The sequence below is a fragment of the Leptonotus elevatus genome, chromosome 2 (assembly GCF_054856555.1).
Source record: "Leptonotus elevatus isolate MCC_2025b chromosome 2, RoL_Lele_1.0, whole genome shotgun sequence".
Lineage (NCBI taxonomy): Eukaryota > Metazoa > Chordata > Actinopteri > Syngnathiformes > Syngnathidae > Leptonotus > Leptonotus elevatus.
Window position 1 is genome coordinate 42,436,565 of NC_141240.1, and position 12,506 is coordinate 42,449,070.

General features: G+C 46.6%; 1 long non-coding RNA gene across 2 annotated transcripts in view; it reads right to left on the reverse strand.

Moving 5' to 3' along the window:
* LOC147180102 (uncharacterized) overlaps window positions 1-12,506 on the reverse strand; it is a 128,156-nt gene that overhangs the window by 58,199 nt on the left and 57,451 nt on the right. For both annotated transcript variants that reach the window (XR_015094149.1, XR_015094150.1), the window contains exon 4: window positions 3,483-3,582. This is a non-coding gene — a long non-coding RNA (uncharacterized LOC147180102). The remainder of the gene's footprint in view (window positions 1-3,482; window positions 3,583-12,506) is intronic.

Genomic DNA, 12,506 nt, shown 5'->3' on the forward strand with positions numbered 1-12,506 from the left:
ATTGTAATATAATGTGTAGTATTGCACCAACTCGGGGGGCAACGGTTTCAGATTTTGGTGTACGATTATAGTCTGAGAAAAAAAATGTGGTTTTACGTTTTTTACGGTTGTTCTTGTAGACATGAAAGAAAAATCACATCAGCATTTTTTGAAAATGTTTATTTTTAACAAAAATGAATAACTGAAAATTAATGTTTAAAAAGTTGCTGCCTTTCAAAACAAATAGCGCAGATGAGACATAGATGGCTCGTAGGCTCTTAAAATGGCGTCGGGGCACTGAGGGTACAATACATACTTTCACCTGAAAATAAAATCTTTTTTCTTTCATCATTTCAACCAGATTTACAGGTGAAATGTTCGCCCACAGCCTTTAAACTGGCAATTTGTGCAGATTACTGCTACACATGTAAGCATTTTGCGGCAAAATGCTTATGCTGAGATACATTTGGGGGGATCCCAAGATGGTGGCCCCGCGGCTCCAAAGTCTCGATCTATAGCCTCTCCAGCGGACCGGAGCCCCGGGGTTGGGGAGGCGGCCGGCGGTCGGCGGTCGGTCGGCGGCGACGGAGCGGCGGCTCGTCCGCTCAACCCGGTCCAGGCCGAGCCACGCTGGCACCGGCGGGGGCCACCTCGGAACCCGACCCGCAGCCGTCGGGTACGCAACTCTCCCCAGGCGGCGTTCAAGGCTGACCCCTGTGTTGTGCGCCCGCTAAATGGGCCGAGTGGAAACAGAAGAACTACGAACTACGCCGTGAGCAGAAATAATCGGTGTTGTGTTATTTAATCCTGACGTTTTAAAACCACGGTTAATCGTAAAAAACGGTGAATCGTTGCACCCCTAATACGAACATGCAAGTGATCTATATATGTAAGGAGGTAAATACCAATTTAGCATTGATTATTTCTGGGGAGGGAGGGGGGTGGGGCTCTTTTTTGTATTTGTTGATGTTAACACACACGCACTGGTTACTGGATTATACTGTGTTCTTGTTTTTGTGCATTTTGGAACTAAATAAGAAAATAAAAAAACATCAGTAGTTTTTAAGGCTAATATTTGGAATTCTCTTTCTCTATTAGCAGAATTTTTTGCTGTCAATCTGTGGTACAAGGACTACTAAAATGTTCATAAATTGTCTGGCTTTAATGTCACTGTAATTCTTTTTTAAATGGAAGGAAAAAAGCATTGACTTTCTAATGAAGTCAAATCGCCTCATCTTAAATGGCGCGGATTTAGACGGAATGAAATGAAGTTGAAAAGAATTGAGCATTTGGAAGAATGATTCCCTCTCAGTTCTTTAATTGACTCAACAATAAGGAATTGAATGCAACGAGCAGCTGCGGCGTGCACCAAACGCCACGTGACGGCTCCTCGCATTCCGTTTGCATGAAGCTGACCTTGGCTGGCCAAAATGCAACAAGAAGTTACGTTGAAAAATAAAAACGTAAAAAACTTTTCTCTGCCTTTTCACTCCCAAAGCTTCAACATTTTTCTCGTCTCCTCAAACGGTGCGCTTGTCGGGAACAGACACAAAATATTGTAAGTGCAGGCACACAAACGCTTCTGCTACAAGGTGAAATCTTTTGACTTAGGTAGTAAAACACACGCACACGCACGCACACACACGGTAAACAGCTATTCTAAGTCTTTCATTAATACGCGCAAGAATTTAATTAGCGACTATTGATAAACAGCGTCGGTCTTAAGGACATGTTTGTTTGTGCGGCGTTCGACGCAACGTGTATCTTAAGGACGCACTCGTTATGCAGTAACCGCGCGGCAAACCCGATTTGCAGTATAAAGCGGCGCCGCGTGGACCAGCGAGCGCACGCACACATCCGACATACAAACATGCCGCATGAGATGCAAGTTTTCAATCATCATAATTAAGCCCAAACGTGATTTGAGAATGTGTGCGACGTTGATGAATTTCTCTAGGCCACAAAGGAAGTTTGAATAAATAAGCCCTTTTCATGGCGAATCTTCAAAATGATCATCAAATCAAATCGGACCCATGTTCGAACCTTGTTTGAAGGCAAAAAAGATCAAATGACGTGCCCGTCCACTTTTGCAAAACTTGCCTTTCAACTTTCCAGGGGGCGCTACTGAGTCATCATGAGGCTCGTACTGACCCCAGAAATTACATACTGTCAATTTTCACAAGGAGACGCACAATCGGAAAACATTTTTTGATGCATGTTGAGGCCCACATAAAGAATAAAAATGGCAGATTCCAAGAAGGCTAATAATTCAAATCCAAAAAGTGTGTTTTGGACTCGAAGAATCCGTTTGGAAGCATCTCGGGCGGCGTGATGCCCGATTCGGATTTTTTGTTCAATCTGTTTTTTGTTTTTTTTTAAGTACTCGCTCACATTACAAAAACAAATGTGACTTCTAATGTGAACGCAAACGTCATTTTTTTTCAGAGTGGCGAGGTCGGAAGAGGTAGAAATATTTTGGGGAAATAAGGCAACTTACTTCAATCTCCTCATTTCAGACATCTGCGGAATATGACGTCAACTTTACGTTTCATGTTTCGAGACAAATATATATAATTAACACAGCTCGTCAAAACAGCTTTGGAGATCCTCAGACCAAAGTCCGTACCAGACTCCGTGCCGAGCGCATTTCGGCCTTTTGATGACGATAGATTAGCGGGAAGCGTTCACATTGCAGACGCATCGCATGCATATCCAACTGACGTGTATCCACATACGAAAGAGACCCAGGTCAGATTTGAAAAAAATCCGAATTGTTCTGTTCACACTGCATGAAAAAAAAATCGGATACATACGGGGAAACATTTTTGGGGAATTGAGTGTGAACATACGAAGCGCTGACTATGTGAGAAGCAATACGCGAAGCGAGATGGGATCAAATGAGATCATTTGCGATGTCCACACTTAAGTCTCCGGCCCGTCAAAGTCCAGATGCACGACTGCGTGCGTTCGCGGCCCGTCAGCCAAACGCGGGCCCCTCGGAGAGTCCAATCTGGCCCATGGGAGCATTTTGCCGAGTATGAAGAACAAGAAAAGGAAGTTCAATTTCATACTCGCATCATCAGTACAACTCTTTCCATAACGCGTTAGACCAGTGGTGTCCAAACTACGGCCCGGGGGGGGCATTTGCGGCCCACCATCGCCTGCAATACGACATTTGACACGGCTCGCTCGTTATAATCCAAAAACATTTGTACAAAAAGGCTGGAAGTGGGCAGAGTTTGGACTCAAAGTTTCGCCAACTTGAGCCAAATGGCCAAAATAATCAACACGATGAAATAACCGGCAACGGCGACGCCCCGAAACGAAAAGAAGGTTGTCGCGCCTGAGCTCCACGCGCGCCTCTTGTGCGTTGTTAACACAACGGCTTTTTGTCATCTTACGCAGGTACAACATCTTGTAATCGGTCACCGGCGGACTGATGTCAGGAGGAGGAGGAGGAGGAGGAGGAGGAGGGAGACGCCGAGAGGAAGGAGACCACGCACCTGCTATTAGCTTTTCTCCAAGCTGTCCTTGCCGATAGCAAGCTGGGCCCAAAATTCCAAGGAGGGACGCCGGCCAGCGAGGATGCGACAGAAGGAGATCCTGAGAGAGAAAGACGGAGATTGTCAGACATTAATAATGGATGCCAGTCCTTGGAGACTGTGTTCAGACATCAATAATGGATCTGAATCAGCTGGAGGAGGCCAAGCAAACACCTTGGAACGACTTGCCGATACTTGTTCCCACTTTCAAACGCTCCCTTTTTTTTTTTCCCACCTTCAGGGCCACAACAAGTGAGCTGAAATCGATCCCAACTGACTTGCACCCTGGCCCGTCTGGGCCGATGGCCGATGCCTTTGTTGGGATGGAATGGAAGAACTTTATTGTCACTGCACAAGCGCGACTTTTTAACACGACCCCGAAACCGGACGGAAACGCCCGTCGGACGCCAAGAAGCGCCCGACGTCTGAGACGAGAAGAGAAAGCCGTAGAAATCGTTACATTTCCGAAGTTTCTTTTGGAAAGTTATTCATTCAAACAGTTGTTGAGCACTGAATTGATTCATCGACAAGTAATCGATGAGCAAATTAATTGATGACCTTTTTGATCATCCAGTAATCCTTTGGCGCCCTTTTTTCATTGAAAATTGTGCAAATCCTCTCATTTCAGCAGATCAACAGTGAACGATTGTTGATTGATTTCTGGAGCACTTGATGACAATTATTTTCTGTGTTGAATCAAAATAAGACATTTGCAAACATCTGTTTGGAAAACAATGACCGAACTGGTAACATAGTACGACATTAATCATGAACATGAATTCACTTTTTTAATCACGATATGAATGCGGGTTCATAAACAGTAATCAGAGAAAAAAAAAAGCTTTTGTAATACACTTGAATGCAAAATTTAAATGGATCCGATGAGTTGATTCATCAATTGAATAATCAGGAGATTCATCGATTTGAAAAATATTCAATAGTGACAACGCTACTCGAGATGTTCCACTATTATTATTATAGAACTATTTGACATTGTTTATGGCATTATAAAAAAATGTATATTGTAATCATTCTTGATGAGTAAAAAGCGGATGTTTTTCGGCAGGAGTCCGCCAAAGCCTTCCGAAAGGTTACTCAGTTACTTTCCCCATTGATTGAAAATGAGACCAACCGAAAGCAGACATTTCTACATGAGCGAAGTGCGATGCCGGCCAAAAAGGAAAATGACGCTTCTGTAATTGTGCTCCCCGCTCCCGCTCCCGCCCCCGCCCCTGCTCCCGCCCCCGCCCGAGCAAGAAGTTTGCTGCATCCTCTCCGGCTCAACACGCCGGCAAATGAGCCGCACACTTCAACTAAATGGCGGCCCTGATGGCAAAACACTGTCATTGAGCATCACCCTCCTCCTCTGTCTGGCCACAGTGTGTGCGTGTGCGTGTGCGTGCGCGCGCGCGTGTGTGTAAATGCTGCTAAGACACAAAAGCATTTACGCTCATCAACACACACTGGGTGTCCATAATTGCAGTGAGAGAAGCAGCACTAAGGAATAATTACACAGGCTGCTTGTTGCTGTTGTTGTTTCCAACAAATAAAATGGTAGACAAACAAGATGTCAGGTGAGCAGCCAGTTGTGCCGTCCTGGCGATCGTGCGGCGGCCGCGAAGTTACATCCTCGTGCACGGATATTCCAAGGCTGCTCAATTCAGTCGCTCCCTGGACTAGATCGGTGAAATGAAAAATCATGTTTGAACTTTTTGGAATGACAAAACAACTGGTGAAATGTATTATTAACTCTTTGACTGCCATAAACGTTATAAAACGTTTAGCATAAACCTAGGGAAGGGCGCCGAGGACGTTAAAAGACGTCCCCTATGTTTTTTTTTTTTTTTTTCAAAAACGGGTGCAGGAAAGCCTTGGGCAGCTGTGCTGAAAGTATCAGGCAGATCTGATTAGTCAAAGACTCGTTTTGGCCCCTAGAGGGCAGCGATGACTCTCTTTGCACAAGGTTGGATGGGCCGCCCACCGTGGGCGTCAGTAGAAGACGTGAGGCGGAGCTAGAGTGTTGAGGAGACAATGGCTGATCCAAGCCACAATGGCTTGACCAAGCAACCGGTTACAAGCAGCTCAGCTTGAGCATTTTTTTCAAAGACGGAAAGCATCAATCAATACTAAAAAGCGCATTGATGTCAACGATGATGATGACAACGAGCTCTACGCCAAAGTTGGAAGCTTTGGCGTGACTGTTATGAACACGTAGTAAGCCTCACGGCTAAGCGCGGCTAGCGCGGCTAGCGCTGCTAAGGCCGGAAAACGCGCACAATAGCCGGCCGGGTACTTCTACACAATCGGACATTCGATCGGGCGATGGAGAGTTGGCATCGACCAATGCAGATTGATGATGATGATGAAGATGACTCCGAGCTCTACGCCAACGTGACTGTTATGAACACGTAGTAAGCCCCACCGGCAAAGCGCGGCTAGCGCGGCTAGCGCTGCTAAGGCCGGAAAACGCGGAGCTGCACAAGCGGACATTCGATCGGACAATGAAGAGTACCCCGAGTCCAATGCATATTCATCGGAGGAGCGGGTACAGTCTGATCACGGAGAAGACACTGTTTCTGGACTACGATGCCACCATGAATGGAGTGGATAAAATGGATCAGAACATCTCCTACCAACCCGGTATAGCAACTGAAGGACACGGGGAAGCGAGACGTAACACCACCGTAACGTAACCGTAGCATGATCCTGATATTAGACTTGATGACACACTGCAGTATATACTTGCTATTCCCCGGAAAAAAGTGGCGCACGCGAAGAGGCAATCTGTTGTGCAAATGCTGTTGCGTCTCTTTGCACGCAGGAGAGTGTTACAAAAAGAAAAACTGTCGTTGAAACATCCACATATTTGTAAATAGCACCACAGTTGCACACATTTGTAAATAGTTTGCCAAATTGTTGTCAAATTGTTACACTGTTGAATGTAAATAAACGTATTTTGCTATCAAAAAACACTTTTTCATTCTTGGTGGTAGTGTTTTATAGAAGTAAAGCACTATTTAGGTGTTTGTGGCATCATTCATGGACAAAAAGAAGTGTCAAATTCACTAGAATGCATGAAATAATATCGTTTCACTAAAAGCTTGATTTCTCCGTATTTTGGTCCAACACAGGCGAAATTGGGTCAAACTAACCATTTTCTATTGTTGATTACTAAAGAACGGAATAAGGTAGAAACAAACTCTTTTTTTCTGATGAAAGATGAAAGTCCAATCTTTCATTTGGTAGTACGTGTGTTTCCATAGTCCAAACAGAACATTTTCTGTGGACCTTGAAAGATCAGTCAAAATGCTTAAATCGGCTGGCACTGACGGCATCCCTTTTCTCAAAACGTCTGGCAGTCAAAGAGTTAATTGAAGGGCTACGCTTGGCAGTGTTGCGGTCAAAATCCGTGCCTTATCGCCTGATTGAGGACATTTGAGCTATTATGCGGAAGCGCCAATTTCCAGAAATATCAATCTCCGCTCATATCAATCTGACGTCATCCCAATACTGACCGATGATGACAAATATCGATAATAAGCAGCCTTTTCCTCGATTCTATTCTTTCTGTCGCACACCTGCACACGCGGCCGGGTGCTAGCTCGCGGTCAAGCCCTTACAACTCCTATTTGACACGCTAGCTAGCTGCTATGCGTCGTGGCGGAAATGCGGCCAAAAGACGGAAGCCACTGCCGCCGCTTGGATGTGAAAATTAATATAAAGCATCAGCGCTATAGAACCATATTGGATGTTTTAAAAGGTAAATTACGTGCTAATTGATCATTGTCGCTAAGATGTGAGCGGCCGGTCACCGTGTCACCGCGCCACTTTAACAAAAGCAACTCGACTGTAAAAGTAACAAGCCAAAGGTGGGCCGCCATTTTTCAGACGAAAGTCGTGACTTGAATGTGTTTCGTTTTGGTGAGAATGAGCGGCCAGCGCGACGTTAGCCGGCATCTCCACCGCGCCGCAGTGGCAGCAACCATCAATCCTACCTTTCTATCATTTTTTCTTCCCGCCCACTTTGAGGTTTCCGCGTGTCAAGCACAATTTAAGCCGTTCCGAAGTGTGTTTGTGGATGGAAGCATGTTGAAACGTCACACCCGGACGTCCTTTTCTTCCAAAATGATGCGTCCGCGTGCGTCCGACTCGTGAATACCAAAGAGGAAAACGTGACGCCTATTGAGTGCAAGGTTTTACCGACGGTGGAGCAAAAACAAGTTTAGTTAGCTCCCGTGCCGTCGGCCAGCAGGTGGCAGAGTCGGCACATCACCTCTTGGCCCGGAGCAAAAGTCGCCGGACGGCTTGTTCAGGTGACACGAGCGCAAAACGTTTGGGAACGAACTCGTCATGTTGCAAGATTGCACCTGTTGCACATTCACGCCCAAGCTGTCATTATTGACAGGTGTGTTTTTGTCAATTCTCTTCCAGGTGCTCTGCATTTTTTTTCAACGTCTATTTTCCTACCACCGAGCGTCAGTATTGAAAATGGTTACTTGGCATTTTTTCAACCTTCCCGACATGTTTGCAATACTTCAGCAACACGAAGCTCCGTTTGATGACTCACTTTTCAGCATTCGTGCACTTGATGTTTGGAACAACTTTTTTTGGGTTACGTGGAAGTACGGATGATATTTTTACTCAGTTACCTTTTTCTTCTCAAGGCACTTCACACACGGAGTCAGTCAGGCTTGCCCAATACTGGCCGCCGGGGGCCGGATTCCTGCAGGTTTTAGATGGGCCCGTACTCCAACACCCCTGATTTCCTATAGTCAGCCCATCAGCCAGCTCTGCAGAAGCCTGATAACGATCCTGATCTAAAACCTGCGGGACTCTGGCCCATCGGGGACCAGGATTGGGCAAGCCCGGAGTCGGTCAAGACTCTGCAGTGGATAACGAAAACCCAAACGAGCCCCTCAGCAAAAGCGCTCAGCAACAGACGCCATGAAAAACCAATCACCAGATTGCCTCGCGATTGTCGCGTTCCACTTGGTTCAACTGCATTGCTTGGTAGAAATGAGGCACGATAGCACATTCTGCGTTACAACCTCGGCAACGCAAGAGATTGTAACAACGTGAGATTTGTAGCAGTTGAATCAAACCTGAAGCATAATTGGGAAATTCAAAGAGGTGCGAGACACTCGGCTTTAGAATTGGATGGTTGCATTTGGAGTCGTTGGGAAAGCCGCCATCGGTCGGACGTCTCTCATTTGCTGCTTGCATTTGTGTGGCGTCGCCGTCCGTCCCCTGCCGCGCTTCTCCTTTAGGGATCATCATCAGTATGAAAAAAAAGAGGGACCGTGTTTTTTTTGGATTTGTTGGGGTCTGGATGTTTCTTGGGCTGGGGAGGAGTTCTGGTGGGGGGTGTCTGGTCGGTGCTGGATTTCACCTTCCTTGGTTTTCTTTGGTCCTTCCTCGGGTCTCCTGACGGCGGTGTTCGGTTTAGGTGAACGGTATGAGATTTTTTCTAATAGGTTTTCTGGTGAGCTAACAAATACACGCACGCACGCACGCACGCACGCACGCACATACACATACTCACCCACACACACACACACAAATTTTTTAAATTTTTTTTAAAAAATTAAAAAAATAAAAATAAAAGAGCAATGATGATGACATTTCCGAATGAACAATACTGAGCTCTTAAGAAAAAAGAAGAAAAAGAAAAAGAAAAAAAAGAGGGATTTCATCGAGACGTGTCAAAATGAGTGCGTTCATTTAAAGTTCCTTCAACGCCACACATTTTTTTTATCGAGCGATTAATGACTTAGAATTGCAGGTGAACATTTAGCAGAAATAAATTGATGAATAATTCATATATTTGTGGAGAATTTCACAAGTGACTTCATGTTAAAGATAAGATAGCTCTTAATATGAAAAGAGAAATGCACTGAATGCAATGATGCCATCTGGTGGCAGAAAAATGACCTCAACACAAATCAATATCACACTCGTTTTTTACAGTTAAGTACATCTTTTAAATGTTTACTCAATTTTATGAATGATTATGAAATGACTGCATCGATGACTAAAAGATTCAGCAATATTAGTTCAACATTTTTCCCACTTAAGAGTATGAATAAAATGTACATTTTATTCTACATTTACAACATATATAAAATTTGCGATTAATGATGAGTTAACTCTTGAAGTCTTGCAATTACGATGACAATTTGCAATTGCCTGAAACCCTAATTTGATCTTTTTTCTTTTTTTTTTTGAACTATGTGATGTCAGCAATGTGTAACTGTTTGCTGAAGCAACTTCACCTGCCCCGGCTTATTTCATGCGTAATATCTATCGCAAACATTGCCACAAGCATCGCACGGGTCCCAAAGTCATCCCGAGAAAAATTCCAATCGGTACCGCCTGCTATGGACAAAACAGCACGGGTCAATGAACACATGCATGAGGGGGGAAAAAACAGCTTTCACCAAGTTGATTTCACTCTTTTGTTGACGTCTGTTATTTGTGTTTGAATGTTTTTTAATCTGGCGAGCGTTCGTCCCTCGTCGTGCGTCGCTGGCTTGGCTGCGAGCCGTCAACGAAAGCATGACAAGCAAACATGTTGATTTTGCGACAACTGGGACCTGGAGGGTCCGACAATGTCCAAAAGCGCCGCCAAAGGCCGTGCCTATCTGTTTCATTTCTTCCAAGGCGCCATCGCCATGTTCGACTGCTCCTTCTTTCTTTCTTTCTTTCTTTCTTTCCTGTTCGCGCCTCTTGATGCTTTTCGCTGCCTTTCTCGCTTTTGTTGTCGTTTATGAGTGAAGCGCCGCGATAAAAGACAAATGTTTGCGAAATGGACGCCAGCGTTCTGATAGCATTGTTAGCGTCGTCGGCGCTCTTCGCCCCGCCGCACATTCAGCCACGGCGGCCCCCTCGCCCCACCCCCCCGCTCCCGGGCCCTCGGCCAGGAAGCGGCGCCGGGGTCCGCTCGTGCCATATTTGCGGGTCCGCGGCAGGATGAGGAGAGGGGACCCGGGCCAAGCCCCCGCGCCCAAGACCCCGAGCTGGACTCTGTTGAGCCTCTGCGGCCGCGCACGGCATCAGGACGGCGGCGGCGGCGGTCTCGGCAGAAGCAATGCGCTGCTTAGATTAAGACCTTTTCTCAGAAGCGCGCTCACATTTGTGGCTCCGCGCGTCCTTTCGTGCGCCCGCCAGAGCAGCAAAACGCATGAATAAATACATGAGCGCGAGAGCGGTCCATGCGGCGGATAAAAGAAAGGAAAAAAACATGAATTACTGACAAGGAAGCAAGAACAGTGCATTTAAAAAAGGGAGCGGATGAATCGTTGAGATGGTTTTGCGGAACAATTATTGCCATGGCAGGAGGAAGTCCCTGAACGCAGGAAGGAATAATTAGGGAAAGTGAAAGCGGCAAGTTTGCCGATGAACGCCGGCAATGTTTTTAGACAAAGCGCGTCGTCGTCGTTGCTCGAGACCCCGACGACGTTCACGTGCACAAAAAAGAAAGCAATCAGAAGCCAAAAAGGCGGCACGGTGGCTAACTGGTTAGCACGTCCGCCTCCCAGTGCAAAGGTTGTGAGATCAAGTCCGGGCTTCGGCCTTCCTGGGTGGAGTTTGCATGTTCTCCCCGTGCTTGCGTGGCTTTTCTCCGGGTACTCCGGTTTCCTTCCACATTCCAAAAACATGCATGGCAGGTGAATTGGACACTCCAAATTGTCCATAGGTGCGATTGTGAGTATGGTTGTTCGTCTCTGTGTGCCCTGCGATTGGCTGGCAACCAGTTCAGGGTGTACCCCGCCTACTGCCCGAAGCCAGCTGGGATAGGCTCCAGCAACCCCCGCGACCCTTGTGAGGACAAGCGGTACAGAAAATGGATGGATGGATGGAGAAGCCCAAAAAGTGTGTTTCGTTACGACGCTCGTAACGCATCCGGCTGCCTCCTTTGAACGGAACTTCGGTTTGCATTCTGCGCACGCTTCACAAGGAATCGCGGCGGAACGACTTGTAAGTGCGGCGGCCATCTTAGGTTGCCGCCGGCTCAGCAAAGCCTCTCTCACCTCTGTCGCGTTATTGTAGGTCTCGAAATGCCACAGTGTGTGTAAGTGTGCGTGCATACACACACATTTATATATGCATGAAAATATACGTCCGTTTGTTGGGCGTGCAAACCACCGGAAATACAGAAGCGGAGGTCAACAAAAACGGGGAAACATGGCGGCGGCGCAGGGCAAAAGCACACTTTTTTGGAGCGAGGATGTAACCAGGCGACTTAATTAGGTCCGTCCATCCATCCATCCATTTTCTGTACCGCTTGTCCTCACAAGGGTCGCGGGGTTGCTGGAGCCTATCCCAGCTGGCTTCGGGCAGTAGGCGGGGTACACCCTGAACTGCTTGCCAGCCAATCGCAGCTTAGGTCTTAATTAGGTCGGTTTTTAACTAAATGTAAGATTGTTTGTCTTCATTGAGGTGAAACATGCGCGACGGCCGCTCGGTCGATCTGCTTTCACATGACAGTGTGAGTCTTTGGAAGTTGAATTACGCAACGTTTTTTCTTTATCATAAAATGATGCACTGGCGCCGCCGCAACTAGCGTTGCTCACTTTTTCTTTCTATCAGCTAATGTCCACGTTTCGGGCCGCGGAAGAGAAAAGAGGTGCCGAGACACCCGCTAATGTCTGCAATAAGACCTTTTTAGCACCTCTTCGCGCGTCGCTGCGCGTGTGCCGCAGCTCTCGCGCGGGACCCTGGGACCCTCCTCCACGCTGAGAGCTTTTAGCTGCTAACATCCTGAATAATGCCATCTTGATGGAGAGAGCGTGGAGGGGAAAGAGAAAAAAAAGAAAAAAGGGGCAGAAAGGCTGCACGCGGGAGAAGAAGAACCTCTGCGTCCATCCGCGGCTGCCGCCGGGCCGCCATCAGTCGCGGGCCCGGCATTATTATTCCATCTCAGCCTTTCCATTGTCATTATTCCGCTTTTGTCTCCCTTTGCAAAGGGAGATATTATTTGCTCTT